This window comes from Antechinus flavipes, chromosome 1 (genome assembly GCF_016432865.1).
Source record: "Antechinus flavipes isolate AdamAnt ecotype Samford, QLD, Australia chromosome 1, AdamAnt_v2, whole genome shotgun sequence".
Taxonomy (NCBI): domain Eukaryota; kingdom Metazoa; phylum Chordata; class Mammalia; order Dasyuromorphia; family Dasyuridae; genus Antechinus; species Antechinus flavipes.
This window is the reverse complement of record NC_067398.1, coordinates 309629508-309648121: the sequence shown is the minus strand read 5'-3', so window position 1 is coordinate 309648121 and position 18614 is coordinate 309629508. Positions and strand designations below refer to the sequence as shown.

The 18614-nt window shown below is 37.0% G+C and overlaps 1 protein-coding gene across 1 annotated transcript in view; it reads left to right on the top strand.

Moving 5' to 3' along the window:
* The first annotated feature begins 217 nt into the window (after positions 1-217).
* SCNN1B (sodium channel epithelial 1 subunit beta) overlaps positions 218-18614 on the top strand; it is a 95980-nt gene continuing 77583 nt past the window's right edge. Inside the window, exon 1 of the mRNA XM_051964806.1 lies at positions 218-345. The gene's annotated coding sequence lies outside the window, so the exon portion shown is untranslated. The remainder of the gene's footprint in view (positions 346-18614) is intronic.

The window sequence follows — 18614 nt, the reverse complement described above, 5'->3', positions numbered from 1 at the left end:
GCCAGATCAGGAATTCCCAGTCCCGGCCAGAAGACAACACGCAGCTGACCCGCGGCGAGGTGAGTTGTGAAGCGAGCTTTAGCTACACGGCTCCCCAGCTCCCTCCCTCCCAGGGTTTCCTCGCGTGGCCGCTGCCGGGCGCACACGCGCCCACGCCCTCCTCGGTCTCCCCCGCCCCCGCGCTCCCCGCCTCCGCCTCCTTTTCTGCCTTCCCCTGTCTGTCCCGGGACAGCTGTGGAGCCGGCTAAGGTTGCAGGTAGGGTGCCGAGCTAGCCCAGCCTGCCGCCTGCCGTCTGACACCCGCCCAGGCGCATCCTCTCCCGAGCTGCCGCCGCTGCCGCACAGGTAAGGTGGATCTCAGTCTGACGGATACCCAACTAGACTCTGGCACCCTTGTAGCTTCCAGGGAACGTTGGGGACTGGGACATCTAAATCCCGACCGGGTGCGAAGAGAGGAAGTGAGGGACGAAGGAGGAACTCAAGCCTTCCCGAAGGGAATCTGTCCCTGGGAAAGCTCAGGCACCAGAGTGCAGTGAAGCGCAGGGAAGGGAGTATGGGTGCTCCGAAGGGAGAAAGTCAGTGGAAAGGAAGTCATATCTGTGTTCCAATACCATTTCAACCCTAATTACCTGGCTCAGCCCCTGCCCTATTCTATGCCTCAGTTTCCCTAGTTGTGAATAGCGTGTGATCACTTGCCTGACGGTTTGCCTTATTGATATCTTGTGAAGTTAACCAAATTTCATGGAGAAAAACGCAAGAGAGAAATGGGAGTGAAAAGAATTCTACCCATCCGAATAATCTGCCCTCTGGACTTCACTTAACCCAGTCAATTCAAGTGTCCACAATGTCTGGGGTGGAGAGGCGGGGAAGGTGGGGAGAGTACAAGAGTTCCATTCTGTTGAAATTCACCAATTGCCTTTGCCCAACTATCCTTGGAAATCATAAATTCTTGCATTAAATAGTCAGTAGTAAAATTCAAGAGGTAGGATACAGGAGACAGCTATGAACATATATTTCCGGAGATGCTTAGAAGAGCATACCCCACTCCACTCGAACGCGTGCGCGTGCTTGCGCGGGCACACACACACACACACACACACACACACATACACACAACTTAGATTGTATGTGTGTGAGTCTGATGTTCTAGCTTGGGAGAGGTAGAGAATTGCCTCAATATTCTGTTTGGGTTCCTGAAATTGGATATTTTTTTAAATATAGATATAGATATTGTAGATTAAACCAAGGTCGTGGGGGTAGTTTTGACCATAAGACATAGCCTTGACTTGAAAAAATAACAGGATGTGTTGTACTTTTATAACTTCTTGGAAGTCACTTCAAAGACCACTAGCACAGAGCTTCTTATGCTTTTTCTTACTAACGATCCCTTTTTGCCAAAGAAATTTTTATATGGCCTCTAGATATGTAAGTATATAAAATAGATATATGAATCAAACATTTACTGATAATAAATCATAAATAAATCAGTTACCAGACTTCTTATGGGATCAGGAATCACAACTTAAGAAGCTGGGAATTTTGATAAGTACCCCAATTCCAGCCTCTCACATTAATTCTTTTATTTGTCCACACATCATTTCTATATAGAGCATTCTCCTTTAAAAAAAGATGAGGGAGGGAGGGTAAATTGAGACAGAAAATTTATCAAGTGAGCAGCAAAATAAGTTCTTCAGCCCAAATATTAAAACATCAGAAATGCTATTCTGGTTCATCCATATGAGCCATCATACTGTCTAGAATTCTGCTTGACCTGGAAGTAGAACTCTTTGGAGAGAGCAGGTCAAATGGGCCTTAGTTTCCTCTACTGGAAAATGATTGGATTAGTCTAGAATCCTAGACTAATAATATAAATTTATAATAATATAAATAATATAAATTTTTATTTATAAGGGCTCCTACATGTCTGAAAAACTAGGATTTTGTGTATTGTTTGTTCTTATCATTAAACTCTAATTGGAAGAATGGGGTATAGGCATAGGGACCAAATCTGTTATTTTTTTAGTAAAAAGGATCCTGAAATTCAACAAGGCTTTACTAAACACTTACTGTGTATTAGGCACTGTGCTAAGCCTTGAGAATACAAAGAAAACCTCCTTCCCCCCCCCCCCAAAAAAAAAGGCCTCAAGGAACTCACATTTTAATAGTGAGTAGAAAGCGTAGAAAAAAATTCTGTATGTGCAAGATATAGACAGTGTAAATCAGAGGTAATCTCAGGGGGAAGATACTAGTATCAAGAACTGAGGAAAGTGTTTTATTGCTGAAGGTGGGACTTCAGCTGAGATATGAAGGAAGCCAGGAGGTGGAGCTGAGGAAAGAGGATTCCACAACTGTCAGTGAAAATGCAAAATCAGGAGATAGAATACCTTGTGTAAGGAACAGCAGAGGTAGCCAGTGTCATTGTTTTGTAGAGTTAGTATGTAAAAAGGAGCAAAGTATAAGAAGATTGGAGAAGAAAGGTGCAAGTTGTAAAAAGCTTTAAAAGCCAAACAGAGAGTTTTATCTTGGAGGTAATAGGGAACCACTAGAATTTACTGGCTAAGAAAATGACTTGTGTTAAAGGAAAAAATTACTTGTCAGCTGTGGAGAAGATGAATTGTTGGGGAGGGACTTGAGGAAGAAAGCTATTACAGTTGTCTAGGCAAGAAGTGATTCGGCTCTGTGCCAGTATGATAGTAGTTGTCAAAGACAAGGAGTCACAAGTAAAAAAAACTCCATCCATCAATGTAGTTCAGCACCTTCTTGGGCAGCTTATTGCCAGAGTACTAGTTGCCTAGAGCATTGAGAGATTAAGTCATGATGATAGTCAATATGTGCCAGTCTTCCTAGTTTCAAAGATTGCCTCTTTCCACTATTCTGGATCATTCATGACATTTAACTTTGCCAATTGACCCATTACAAAACCTGCCATTCATTTTCAAAACTATTTCTGTTACTAGTTATCTTTCAGCCTACCAACATGTCATGGGATAACAAGTTCTACAAATTTACCATTTACTGGGTGAACTAGGATTATTTTTGGTCTTAAATTCATCTGTCTCTCAAACTACTAGGGTTTCTTGCACTCTGACTCTTCCCCTTCCCAAAGTGCTAGGCACTGCATCTTCTTCATGCATATCTCTGCTTATTTGTAAAACTCAAAGCAAATCCAGCTTTTCCTCTTCTTTAGACTCACACATCCTAAAAGTAAGGGAAGGTATGGAAATTTAAACATACCTAGAAACATAAATAATAACCAGTGCTTTTTCCAAGGACCAGAACCACTGTTTCTGTTCTAAGGATTAATGTCTCCCTTGTGGAAACAAGCTTCTGAAAAAAAAAAGTATCTGAGTAGGTCTTTTTGATGAAGGTTTTTATAGATATAAGAAGTTGGAGTTGGGGAACTATGGAATAGGAAGTTTTAAATTCCTTTACCTTAATTGTGCAATCTGTTTTTAAAAGACAAAAGGTTTATTTTATCATTTGTTTTTATACCATCGTCATCCCCCCACAATGTAGCAAAGAAAAATATTTAAGAAGCTTAGGAATGTGTCTTCCTCCATGTTAATTGCTAAAAACTCTTTTCTTTGCTTAAAAAGCCTTTATGGATTTAGCCCACTGTTAATAGAGTAGTAAAATCTTTGCCCCTTATCTTAAGGAAAGACATTTAAACAAAATAATCAATCAATAAACTTTTACTAACATGCCAGATATCATGCTAAATGCTGAAGATACAAAAAAGGCAAAAGAAAGTCAATATGTCATATTTCACATCCAAAGCCCACTCCCTCTTTAATAAGGATAGAGAGATATTGTCTTCAATTCTCCTGACCAAAACTGAGCTTGCTATAAATGCATTTTATAATCCTTATGCATGTTATTTTCTTGATTCTGTCCATCTCACTCTTCATCAATTTATATAAGTTTTGCTATACTCAATCCATCATTTCCTAATGATATTCTATTCATTTATCTACCACATTTGGTTTAACTATTCTCCAATTCACTTACATTCTCTTCAAGCATTTTTAAGTGTTAACTGCGGGCCAGATACTGTGCAACAAAACTGTAATAATCTCTGCTCTCAAAGACTCTTATGTTCTCTTGGAGATCTGTCATCAATGGATACCTAGTTTATAATTCTTTTTCTGCCACCATGAAAGAAAATGTGCGGCCAGACTAGCACAGTGATCTTTAGGCTCAGCCCAACAGTCTAATTATCTGTGCCAGACCTTTAGAGAGTAAATTAGTTTGTCCCAAGGTGGGATGAATGGAACAACCAAGGCTCATTTGAAAATCTTGGTCAGCTGAGACCTGAGTTCATCTTTGTACTGGTACCATCTATAAAAAAATATTATTCTTTGGAGTGGTCCCTTTCCTGAAAACAGAACTCTTTAGACTCAAAGGCTAGGGTGTTGGGTATTATCTTTAACAGGGAATGACACACCCCAGCATTTGCTAGCTGGAAAAACCTGTGCTCCTGGGTTGGAGAGAAGGGATGATACTATTTAGGGAAGAGATTCACACAAGTTGATTGTCATCTTCCATATATATATATATCTACAGTCCTTCCCCCTTCTTTCTTTTTGCTGCACATTATGTCTTAATTTTTGTCTTGCCACTGGACTTCCATGACTGGAAGAGAGTGAGACTGATAATTTTGTGCATCTCTAGGTCACTTACATCCAGTTCACACGCCCCTTTAGATATTACCCTGTGGTCTTTGAATGTCTTTGAAACACCACTCAATGAGGACATGAGTGAATGTGTGTCTGCTTTGAAAAGAATAGGTTTTATACATCGCAAGCCTTTGTTTACTTTCTGAACTCTTATAAGTATAGCTCTGCTTAGTAATAGGCCTCCTCCCAAAAATATCCCCAGGCTTATTATCACCTTGACTTTATTATGCTAATAATTTACACCACAGAGATGTTCCAGTAGGGAAACATTTGGTTCTGACAAATTCCAACCCGCTGATCTTGAGAAGCTGGGGCAAAAATTTGTCTCCTCTTCTCTTCTAGTCACTGAGATGCTCCCTTGGGTTTCTAAAGATAATTGTGGTTTCTAAATTGTTTATTTCTTCTTCGTAGCCCCATCACTTTGCCCAGTGCTTTGCATTAGGCACAGCAAGCAATCAACAAGCATTTATTTAACACTTAGCAAGTATTCAGTACTATCCTAGGCACAAAGAAAAAGAATTCTGATTAACTTTGCCTTCTCAACCTCTAAGATGCCTCATTCTCAGTGACTCTATAACATGATGAGTTCTTTTTAGAACCTCCACTTTAAGGTTCTGTTTTGAGTCAGCCCAGGTCAGCCCTCTGTTCACTCCTTTACTCCTCTCCTATCATGCTCAGTTCTGACTCTCCAGACTTCTCCTCCATTCCCCTTTACTGGTACATTCTGCTTTTCACTTCTTTGTCTTCCCTCATTTGAATGTAAGCTTCTTAAAGGCAGGAACTTTGTTTTTTGCCATCTCCAGGACTTAGAACAGTACCTGACACATAGCAAGCATTTAAAATATTGATTGATTGAAATAGGTCTGCCTTTCAGAATCTTATATTTTCTCACACATTTAATAACCCTTAGTTGAATCTAAATAAATTGAATTATGGGTTTATTTAAATTTGTCATTTTAATGGACACAAGAGAGTCTAGAGCCAGGAATGGCTTTAGTCAAAAATCTGATGATAAGCTGCATGATGGATATGAAACTAAGTTTCTTTTTTCCTTCACCTTCCTTCATCTTGACACTCCACACTCTCAGAGACAGCCAAGCCAACAGCCCTCTGAGTAACAATTATCATTTTTAAATTTCCTATATGCAAAATTCTGGAAGGTTCACAAAGATAATTTTTTTTCAAAAATCCTAGCCTTCCATGAGTTTAGATTTTAATCCACTGGTATCAAACTCAAATAGAAATGGAGGCCACTAATTTATATATAAGGATCCCCATGGGCCACATGATAACTTAGTTTTAAATGCAATATTATCTATGTTTATTGTATTTTTACTCATTTTGTCAATATTTCCCAATTCCATTTAATCTGGCTTGGTTGTACTCAATATAGTAGGCTGTGTGTTTCCTATCTTTAATCTATTAGCATATATGATACATATAAAATAGATAAAATTTCCAATTTAACTTCTATATAGCTTATTTGTATATAGTTATTTGCATGTTGTCTCCCCCATTAGATGGTGATATCCTTAAGAAGATTTTTACCTTTCTTTATATCGCCAGGACTTAATATAGTATCTGGTATATAGTAGGTACAATATTGATTTAGTATTAAATGCGTAAGAGTACAAAATCCTGAGAGTTTCAGGAAGGAAAGATAATTTCCAGTTGTGAGGGCAGGGGAGGCTTGATAAAAGAAGTGGTAGTATAGCTGGGATTTGAAGGATGGGTAAGATTTCAACAAGTTTGGAAACATTCCAAGAGGAGTAGGAGCATGAACAAAAACTCAGGTGGAAATTTTCAGACAGTCACTGATCCAGTTTAGCTAGAGCCTAGATATAAAAAGTAAGGCTAGAAAGATAAATTAGAGTCAAATTATGGAGAACCTTTAATACTGGGCTAAGGATTTTGGATTTTACTACTTTTTTACTTTCTACTGAAGACACTGGAAGCCACTAGAAGTTGGTTAGTTTTTTTCTATTTTTTAACATTTTTATTTGAAGTTTTAAGTTCCAAATTCTCTCTCTCCCTCTCTCCCTTCCCACCTCCCCTTGTGGGTAGACAATCAGGTTATACATGTTCAATTATGTAAAATGTATCCATATTAGTCATTTTGTACAAGAATACACACACACAAAAATGTAAAAATGTGAAAATGGTGAAAAATAACATGCTTCAGTCTGTATGCAATCAATATCAGTTCTTTCTCTGGAGGCAGATAGTATGATTTATCATTAGTCCTTTATGATTGTCTTGGATCATTGTATTGCTAAAAATAGCTAGGTCATTCACAATTCTTCATTAAAAATACTGTTATTACTGCATCCAATGTTTTCCTGTTTCTTTTCATCAGTTCATATAAATCTTTCAAAAATCACCCTGCTTGTCATTTCTTATAACAATACTATTCTGTTACAATCATAAACATACAGCTTGTTTAGCTATTCTCCAATTGATGGGCATTTCTTCAATTTTCAGTTTTTAACTACCACAAAAAGAACTACTATAAATAGTTTTGTATACATTGGAATTTTTCCCTTTTTAAGGATGTCTTTGAGATATAGAATTAGTGCATTTTTAGCATTTTTTTGTGTGTCCCAGTTTTCCCATATCTCCTTCAACACCCAACATTTTCCTTTTTTATCATATTAGTCAATCTGATAGATGTGATGTGATATCTCAGAGTTGTTTTAATTTGCATTTTTCTAATCAATAATGATTTGAAGCATTTTTGCATGTGACTGTAGATACAGACTATAGATAGATATGTATGTATATACATTTATATTTTAAATATTTTTATTTCCCCCAGTTACATATAAGACAATTTTACATTTGTTTTTTAAAATCTTGCATTCCAGATTCTCTCCCTTCCTTTCTACTCTTACCTCCCATTAAAAAGGCACATATGAAGTTATGCAAAACATTTCCAGAAAAGTCATATTGTGAAAGAAAACATAAATTCCATCCTCTCAAAAAATAACCCTCCAGAAAAATAAATTTAAAAGAAATATGTTTCAATCTTCATTCAGACACAATCACTTCTTTCTCTGGGTATAGATAGCATTTTTCATCAAAAGTCCTTCAGAGTAGTTATAGATCATTGTGTTGCTGAGAATAGTAAAGTCATTCACAGCTGATCATCCCCCAACATTGCTATTACTTTGTGCACAGTACATTTTGCTTTGTTTGACTTCATGGAGGACTTTCCAGATTTTTCTGAGAGCATCCTGCTCATCATTTCCCATAGAACAAGAATATTCCATCATAATCATACGACACAATTTATTCATCCTTTCCCAGTTAATGGGCATACCTCCCGTTTTCAATTATTTGCTCTGAGAAGAGAGCTGCTATAAATATTTTTGTATATATTGGTTCTTTTCCTTTTTTTATTTCCTTTGAGATTCATGCCTAGTAGTGATAGTATTAGATCAAAGGATAGGTATTATTTTATAGTCCTTTGGGCATAGTTCATATCTTTTAATCATTTATCAATTGGGGAATGGCTTTTATATATATATAAAATGTGAATTGTCTTCTGTTTTTTTCATTCTTTTTATTTTGTTTTATTGTTTCTGGATTTCTCATAAAGTTATGAGTTTTCACTTGCTCAATTCTAATTTTCAAGGCATTATTTTCCTCAGTGAGTCTTTGTACCTCCTTTTCCACTTGGACAACTTTGCTTTTTAAGGCATTCTTCTCATTAGCTTTTTATATTTCCTTTTGTACCACTCTCAATTCTTTTCCCAATTTTTCCTTTATCTTTCTTACTTGATTTTCAAAATCCTTTTTTAACACTCTCATTCTTATTTTTTTTTTGGGGGGGGGGGCTTTGTATGTAGGAACTTTGACTTTGTTATCTTCTTCTGAGTGTGTGTTTTGATCTCTCTTGTATTCATAGTAACTTTCTATTGTCAGAGTCTTTTCCTGTTTGCTTATTTTCCTAGCCTATTACTTGGCTTGTTAAAGTAGGCTCCATTTCCAGGGCAGAGGATGTGATGTCCCAAGCTTCAGGGGTTTGATGCAACTGTTTTCAGAGATTCTTCTAGGGAACTGACCACAAATACTCTTTTCACCCTGGAACTATGAGGAGGGTCCCCCCTCCATTGTAACTGTAAGATCTAGTGTGCTAAAGCAACATAGTTGTTCCTCAGTGCTGGTAGAGAGACCTCCTGTGAGCTAAGGGCTCTAGAATCTGTAGTCACCACTATTGCTTGTACCCACTCCTGGTTTGTTGGTTTCCCAGTTTCCCAAGGCCCTCTCACCCTACTGACAAATACTTTCCAAGTAATCTTTTTTTGTCTCTGAGTTAAGAGCTGTAGAAATTGCCAATACTCCTGCTAATTCAGGAGCTCCAAGGCCCATTTCTGCTTTGCTGGTGCCCAGGTGGGGCTGGACCTGAGCTGCCCTGCACTCAGACAACACACTAGTCTTCCACCTTAGTGCTACACATCTTTTCTGCTGACATTGTAAGTTGTTTTCAACTGGAAAATCATTCACCATCTTGATTCCTTGTGAAAACTGCCTGTTCAGATCCTTTGACCATTTATCAATTGGGAAATGATTTGTATTTTTATAAATTCCAGAAAACTAATAAAAAAACTCTGCAACAAGTATCTCTAATAAAGGCCCCAAACCCTCTAAATTTTTCCAGTATTCTGCTTTCCTTATGATTTCAATTACATTGGTTTTGTTTGTTCAAAACTTTAATTTTATATAAGCAAAATGATCAATTTTACATTTTGTGATGCTTTCTATCTCTTCTTTGATCATAAATTCTTTTCTCACCCATAAATTTGACAGATAGGCTATTCCATACTCTCTTAATTGCTTATGGTATCATCTTTTAGATATAAATTATGTGCCCATTTTGATCTTATCTTGGTATGGGGTATAATATGTTCATCTATACCTAGTTTCTGCCACAGTGAGATTCTAATTTTCCCAGAAGTTTTTGTCAAATAATGAGTTTTTGTTCCAGAAGCATGGATCTTTGTGTTTATTATATACCAAATTACTTTGGTCATTTACTATAAAGTACTTTGTACCTAATCTATTCCTGTGATTCACCACTCTATTTTTTAGCCAGTTCTAGATTATTTTGGTAATTATCACTTTATAATACAATTTGAGATCAAGTATGGCTAGACTACAGAGATTTAATCTCTTAATAATAATAATAATAATAATAGAGATCATAGTGGGTATCCTTGGTTCACTCCTGATTTTATTGTAAAGGCTTCTAGCTTATCCTCATTACAGAGAATGATTAATGATGTTTTTAAATAAGTAGTATTTATCATTTTAAGGTAAGATCCATTTATTCCTATGTTTTCTAGCATTTTTTAATAAGAATGGGTGTTATATTTTGTCAAAGGCTTTTAAAAAAATATCCTTGAGCTTTTGTTCTTCCAGATCAATTTTGTTGTTATTTTTTCTAGCTCTATAAAATAATTTTTGATAGTTTGATTGATATGGAACTGAAAAAATAGATGCATTTAGGTAGAATTATCACTTTTATTATATTGGCTTAGCCTATCCATAAATAATTAATATTTTTTCAATTGTTTAGATTTGACTTTATTCATATTAAAAGTGTTTTATAGTTGTATTCATTTACTTCCTGGGTTTGTTTTGACAGGTAGGCTTCCAAGTGTTTTACATTGTCTACCATTATTTTAAATAGACTTTATTTAACTCTTGCTCCTGGACTTGGTTGGCAATATGTAGAAATGCTGATTTATGTGAGCTTATTTTTTATCTTTCAACTTTGTTAAAATTGTTAATAAGTTCAAGTAGTTTTTTCAGTTGATTCTCTAGGATTTTCTAAGTATAACATTATATCATCTTCAAATAGTGATAATTTTATTTCTTCATTGCTTATTCTAGTTCTTTTAATTTCCTTTTCTTATTGCTGTAGCTAACATTTCTAGCACAATATTAAATAATAGAGATGATAGTGGGCATCTTTGCTTTACTCCTGATTGAATTGTAAAGGCTTCTAGCTTATCCCCATTACAGAGAATGTTTGCTAATGCTTTTAGATAAATAATACTTATCATTTTAAGGCAAGCTCCATTTATTCGTATGTTTTCTAGCATTTTTAATAGGAATGAGTGCTGTATTTTGTCAGAGGTTTTTTCTGCATCTGTTGATATAATCATATGATTTTTGTTGGTTTTGTTATTGATATGTCCATTATATTGATGATTGTCCTAATATTGAACAAGCCCTACATTCCTGGTATGAATCCTTCCTGGTCATACTATATGTTGTAATCTCTTTGCTGGAATTTTATTTAAAAATTTTGCATCAATATGCATTAGAGAAATTGATATATAATTTTCATTTTATATATTGATTCTTTCTGGGTTAGGTATCAGCACTATATTTGTGTTATACAAGGAATTTTGTAGGACTCCTTTACTATTTTTCCAAATATTTTATATACTATTGGGATTAATTGTTCTTTAAATATTTGATAGAATTTCTTTATGAAACCATCTGGTGCTGGGGATTTTTTTCTTAGAAAGTTCATTGATGACTTTTTCAGTTTCTTTTTTTTTAAGATTCAATTATTTAAATATTTTTAATAATTTATATTTTAGATTGTCAAATTTATTTGGCATATTATTGAGCAAAACAGTTCCTAAGGAGTATCTTTATTTTTTCTTCACTGGTGGTGAATTCATCCTTTTCATTTTTGATACTAGTAATTTGGTTTTCTTTTTTCCTTTTTAATCAAATTAACCAATATTTTATATATATATTTTTCATAAAGCCAGTTTCTACTTTTATTAGTTCAATGGTTTTCTTTCAATTTTATAATCCTTTTATTTTCAGGATTTCTAATTTGATATTTAAATAGGTATTTTTTTCTAGTTTTTTTTTGTTGTTGTTGTTACATGCCCAATTCATTGATCTGCCTTTTCTCTGTTTTATTAATGAACAATTAGAGGTATAAATTTTCCCCTAAGTACCACTTTGGTTGCACTCATAAATTTTGATGTTTTCTCACTGTTGTCATTTTCTTTAATGAAATTATTGATTGTCCAATTTGTTCTTTGACCCACTTGGTTTTATAGGATTATTTAATTTCCATTTAATTTTTATCTCTTTCCATTGTCCATTTTGTGATTTTTATTGCAATAATTTTGCATTATGATCTGAAAAGACTTGGTAATATATGTTTATTATTGATAGGATTTCATTGTCTATGGTATCTTTCAGCAAGATATAGTTTCTTTATCTCTTTTTAGATCTATTTTTGCTGTGTTTTGACTGAGATCATTACTACCCTGCTTTTGTTGCTTTGGCAAAAGCATAATGGATTCTGTTTCAGCCCCTTACCTCTATCCTGTGTGCATCTCTCTGTTTTAAATGTGTTCCTTCTTAATAACATATTGTAGGTTTTGATTTTCAATCTATTCTGCCATCCACTTTTGTTTTATGAATGAGTTTATCCTATTCACATTTATAGTTATGATAACTGTGTATTTCCCTCCACATTATTTTTCACTTGTTTATCCCCCTCTGTCTCTTTCTACTTCTGATCACTGTTTTCTCCAATATACCCTCTCTTTTATCAGTACTCTCCCCTCTTCTATTATTCCTATCCCTTTTTTACTTCCTTATAGATTAAGATGGGTTTTCATTTCCAACTAAGTGTGTATATTATTCCTACCAATTTTGATGAAAGAAAGATTTAAGTTTTGTTCACTTCCCTCCATCTTCCCTTTATTATAATAGTTCTTTCATGCCAATTTATATGGGATAATTTACTCCATTCAATCTTTCCCCTCCTTTTTCTTTCTCAATCCCTTATTTTGTTTTTTTGGAGTATCATACTTTCAAAGTCCCCCTATATCTACACCCTCTGTCTACATATACTCCTGCTAATTGCTCTTATAGTAATATAGTATAGTAAGAAATATAAATATTACCATATAGAACTATAAACAGTTGAGCCTAATTTAATATTTTATCTTTTCTTTCTTGTTTCTTTTTATGTTTCCCTTGAGACTTGTATTTAGAGGTCAAAATTTTATTCAGTATGGAATTTAATTAGAAATGCTTGAAAGTCTTCTGTTTCTTTAAATACCCATTTTTCCCCATGAAAGATTATATTCACTTTTTCTTTATAGGTGATTCTTGGTTGTAATCCTTATTCCCTTGCCTTCCAGGATATTGCATTCCAAGCCCTCTGCTTCTTTAATGTAGAAGTTGCCAAACCTTTGTAGTCCTGACTACTTCTACAATTTTTGTATTGTGTCTTTTTGGCTTCTTGCAATGCTTTCTCCTTGATCTGTAAACTCTGGAATTTGGTTATGCTGCACCTAGGAGTTTTCAGTTTAGGATCTCTTTCAGGCATTTACTAATAGATTCTTTCAATTTCTATTTTGTCCTCAGGTTCTAATATATCAGGGCAGTTTTCTTCAATAATTTTTTGAAAGATGTCCAGGATCTTTTTTTATCATGGCTTTCAGGTAGTCCAGTAATTTTTATATTATCTCTTTTAGATTTGTTTTCTAGGTGAGTTGCTTTTTCAATGAAAAATTTCACATTTTTTCCTTTTTTAAATTTTGTTTTATTATATCTTGATGTCTCATAGAGTCATTAGTTGCTATTTGTTCGATTCTAATTTTTAAGAAATGATTTTCTCCAGCGAGCTATTGTATTTTCTTTTTTCATTTGACCAATTCTATTTTTAGGAGTTATTTTCCATTTTTTATATTTTATTAAATTTTATTAAAATTATATATATAATTTTTATATATCTTTTCCCATGCTATTGACTCTTTGTTCATGATTCCCTTGCATTACTCTCATTTCTTTTCCCAGTTTTTCCTCTACTTTTCTAATTTACTTCTTAAAATTCTTTTTAAGCTTTTCCAAGAATTCTTTTTGGGCTTGCAACCAGATTAGATATTTCTTTGAGATTTCACATGTAGCCATTTTGATACTGTTGTCCTCTTCTTAGTTTATGCCTTTGTCCTTCTTATCATCATAAGTAACTTTCTATAGAGAAGCTCTATTTTGTTGTTTTTTTTTGCTCTTTTTTTTTTGTCTTTTTGGGTGATTTGGTATTTTTATGTGAGAGCTGGGCTCTGGTCCTGCATTGCCCCAAACTTTTTGTGCTGAAGCTCTGTATCTTACTGGAGGACTTAACTACTTGTTTTCTCTGGAGAACAGGCTTCTTTCTGGCTTACAGTAAGAAGTGGGGTGTCCTTATTATCCTCCCCTGGGTGGAGGATTTAGCTGCTGGCTTGGTTCATGTATGGGGCTTTGCTGCTAGATTGCTACAGTTAAAAAAAAAAAAAAAAAAAAAAAAAAGGCCTTTCCCTTGGAGGAAGGATCTTGTTGCTGGTCTTCATCAGGAGTGGGGACCTTGCTTCTGGGTTGCTATAAAATAGGGTCTCTCTGCTAGAAGGCTCCAGGGATGCAGTCTTATTGATGGCCATCCCTGAAGCATACTGGTCAACAATAGGGTCAAGTTCTCAATAGTGGCTTCTGCTGGAAGTGGAGTTGCTGGGGAAGGGCCTTGCTATGCTTCACGGAGTACACACTTGTCAAGGTTTGAAGGAGGGCAGGGTTTCATTGATGGATTATCCAAGGATTGGAGCCTTATTGCAGGCTCCTCCCATCACAGTGCGACAGACCTTTCCTCCAGGGCTGATAAGTTATTTCCCTGTTCCTAGACTAATTCTGAGGAGGTTTTCTAGTTGTTTGGAGGGGAATTTGAGAGGATTTCAAAGGTTCCTTTCTTGCTCCACCATCATGGTACTAAAACTCCCATTAAAGATTTTTAAGTAAGGAAATGACATGATCAGACTTGGGCATTAGGAAAATTAATCTGTCAGCAATGTATAAGATGGATTAGATGGAGGTAGTGAGACCAGTTAGCCCAGATGAATGATAATGAGGGCATGAACTAAGATCATGTCAGTGAAAATGTGAAGGAGGAAATGGATGGAATCAACAAGACTTAGGAACCAAAAACAGCACTGGAATCGGAGTTTGGGTTCCTGAGAAGATGGTGATATCAGTAGCAGAAAGAAGGAAGTCAAGCAAGTTTCAGAGGAAAGAGGAGCACAAATTTAGTAGTACATGTTGAGCTTGAGGAGATTCAGATGAATGTGGTGGAAGGATGGAAAGCATGGTCAAGGCTGTGTGTGGGTCAGAAATCATTTAATAAAAAAGCTGGAGAGATCTCTAGAAGCAAAGCAAAGTTTATTATATGTTCTAGCAAGAGTCGGGCGTCCCATCCATTGAGCAGACAATTGAAGGGAGGAAGCACCATAAGGGGCAGGGTCAATACTTTTTTAATCCCTAACGCAAATTCTCCCTCTCACCACTGACCCTCATCCTTATTGGCTGAGGATCTTACATTCTAAACGCGGGAACTATCCAAGAAATTGAACTTGACCAATAAGTACATAGTTGCCCATATTTGGCTGAAACAGGGAGGATAACAAGAAGGGGGCTTAAATATGCCCTTAGGGGAATGACAGGGAAGGGATAGCAGGGAGGAGACTTTAAGTATGCCCTTAGGGGGATAACAGGGAGGAGACTTTTAAGTATGCCCTTAGGGGGATAACAGGGAGGAGACTTTAAGTATGCCCTTGATGTTTAAAGTCCTTCAGGCCTACTCAAACTTTGAAATAGATGAAGCCTTACTCGATTTTCACAACTGTCTTGAAAGATCTCACTTTTTCTCGTTCAGTCCCCCCTCTTATTTATACACTGAGATCTCTTCAAATTCTTGTAGCATAACTTCACATTCTCTATCGAATTCCTCATCCCCTTCTGGTTCCTGTCGGTCTCCTTGGACCACTGGCTCCCACTCTTGTCCTTTTAACACTATCAACCTAACAGACCCTTCAGCTTTCTCTTCCAACCTAATCATTCTAGATAATGAGGTTTGGACTATTCTGGTTATCAATCGGATCAAACAAGGTATGCAGATAGGGAGTAATATAACACTACTGATCACTGTGAGGCCAAACCAAAGGAGCTGCTTCTACCAGCTTCCCTCGAACCAGGACTACCAAGAAGTATTGAACGGTGAGATCCAAGTCTGTACAGGAACATGAGCAAGTTTCCTGATGTTCTTAATGACTTCTTTTACTAGATTTCCATTGTCATCAATCTTTATACAACATGTTGATAAATTCAGTTTCGCACAAACTCCCCCTTCCTCAAATAATCCAGCACAAGTCTATGTTGTAAAACAGTTTCTCTAGTTTGAGTAGCTTGGTCAGCCAAAAGATCTAGTGCCTCAGCTGCTGGTGATAATTTCTACAACTGCTTGAAGCCTAATTATCCTGTTCAACATATATATTGGGGTTCTATATCCCCAACTTCCATCTTGAGCCCAGGTGACTGGCCCATACTCTTTAACTATTCTTTCTGGAGGCCAGGTGTCACTCCAACCATTTGCATCTCCAGTCTGAGTAATGGAGGTATCTAAACCCCATTTCTCTCTTGCCAAATCATCATACAACTGAATCCCTAAATATTGGTTTGCCTGTTCTGGAAGAAAGAAAAATTTTGGTCTTATTAGTCCAATATAGCAAATCTCTGTCCAATTAAGAGGTAGGTGATTATAAGCAGTTAAACCACAGATCCAATAATGACCCATTAGAATAGATTGTTCCCTCGAAAATATGTCTGAACTATTCCTTGTAAAAGGGTAATATTGCTGGTCTCTCATCCCTAGGGGACCTTCCCTTATAAAGGTGACATACTGACATTTCCATAAACCCTGCTCCTTCCTCCAACTACAATTGGCAACTGGTCATTGACCTATTAGGTTAGAGGTACTCCAAAATGTGGGAAACAAGAGTCCCCCAGGTGTCCCTGGGGTGACATTGTACCAACCCCATTGATGTCTAGACAGGTAAAAACTTAGTTTTCCAAATCCTTGCCGCCTCCCTCGTATCTCCTAGAGACAGAGCAGACAAAAGAAAGCCTTTTGTCAATCTGCAGCAATTCCTAAGGAATTGTCCAAACCGACAACTGCAATATCCACTTGACAACTGCAGTGTCCACTACAAGATAAGGAAAGAAAAAGTCTTTTACCTTGTCCAGAGTTAAGTCCACTCACAGCTTCAAACTTTGCCCTGTTTAACAAATCTTATCTTCTGTCAATGGCCACTGATATTTCTCTTCTAAGTTCCAGAAATCAGTCCCATTATAAATTTGGGATCAGTTACTAAGGATCCAGGATGAGCTTAAGGAGATAGGTACCCATGGCCATTAGTTCAATTGTTGGGATCCACCACAGAACCAACAATTTGATAAGTTAAAAGTTTTCCCTATATTCTGCATGAGTAGGAGGAGCTGGTTCTCATCTCTGGAAGGTAAAGGTCTGGTTTCTATGGTTTCTATGGCTATCATGAGGAAATAGGCAAACCCAAAGCTCAGGGAAAGCCCCATGAGGGTCAACTATTATTTCACTGTGGGGGTTAAAGTGAAATTCCTAAAGGAAAATATATCAGCTCCCAAGCAGGCAAAGAGACCCAAAGTAACTAGGGTAAGAAAGGAAAAGTCATACAATTACAACGCACTGGATTCAGAATTTGTGTCCCATTCAGTGGAGGTCCCCTCCTCAAATGTAATTTGAGGTCTCCCCATCTTCAACTGTCCACTCGGATAAAAGTGGCATCACAAGTCCTTTCGTTATGGTGTGATGTGTCCAGCCTCGCTCCGGGTGCGAATTGCAGTGTCCGAGGTTAGTATCACCTGGTAGGGTCTGTCCCAGCACCGAGTCAGCTTCTCATCCTTCCAGGAAGGGATCAACAGCCAATCTCCACCTGAATTCTATGAACAGGGAAACCTAGAGGAGTCTGAGCTATTAACCTTTTTGTTGAAGTTCTTGTAAATGTCATAGCAATGACTTAACATATCTCTTAAGAAATAAATCCTTTGTCTCTAAGATAGGTCCCAGTTTCCCATAGGATAAGCCTGGAGAGGATGACTGTACAATAATTCATAAGGTGAAAGCCCAATTTCTCTACATGGCTTGATTCTGATTCTGATCAGAGCAAGAGGAAGACATTTAGTCCAAGGTAGTTGGGTCTCTAAACATAATCTAGTCCTTTCTACTTTCCCAGAAGAGGGAGGATGCCAAGGGATGTGGCGATCCCAAGTGATTTCTAAAGTCCCAATCACATTCTGCAACACCTGGGCAGAAAAATGTGTTCCCTGATCCGAGTCTATCCTTTTCACTATTCCATATCTAGGAATAATTTGTTCTAATAAGACCTTACTGTCGAGGCAGTTGCTCGGGCTGAGGGGAATGCCTCCACCCATGGGGTCAGATGGTCCACTATGACCAGCAAGTATTTGAGGCGACCCACTGGTGGCAGCTCAGTGAAGTCCACCTTGATGCTTTGGAATGGTCTGATTCCCAGAGGTCGACCCCCTTTTGGGATCTGGCGTTGAGCAGCCTTGTTAGTTCTTCGACAAAAGAGACAGCCGTCCACCAGTTGTCGGGCCATAGTATAGGCCAGGGGTAACATACCTTGTCAGCACAGCATCACACAGGTTTTGGATATCCCAGAGACTGCCCTGGTGCAGTTGCTGAAGGACCTGCCTCATACTTGCTTTGGTCAGTACCTGTCTGCCATCAGGTAAGAGCCATCGTCCTTCCGAGTTCCTAACTGCTCCGAGAGTCGGCTTTCTCTTTTTCCTTCTGGGTAAAACTGGGAGAGGGTAGACTCTGGGGAAGTACAGGTATCAGAGCCATCATATGAGAAATCTCCTGGTCTCCAGCTCCCTTGGCCTCCTCATCTGCTAATCTATTTCCCCTTGCCTCAAAAGAATTTCCCATCTGATATCCCTTTATATGTATTACTGCTACATTCCTAGGGGCCAGAATGTTTTCCAGTACCTCTCTAACTTTACTATTCTTCACCTTTACTATTTACA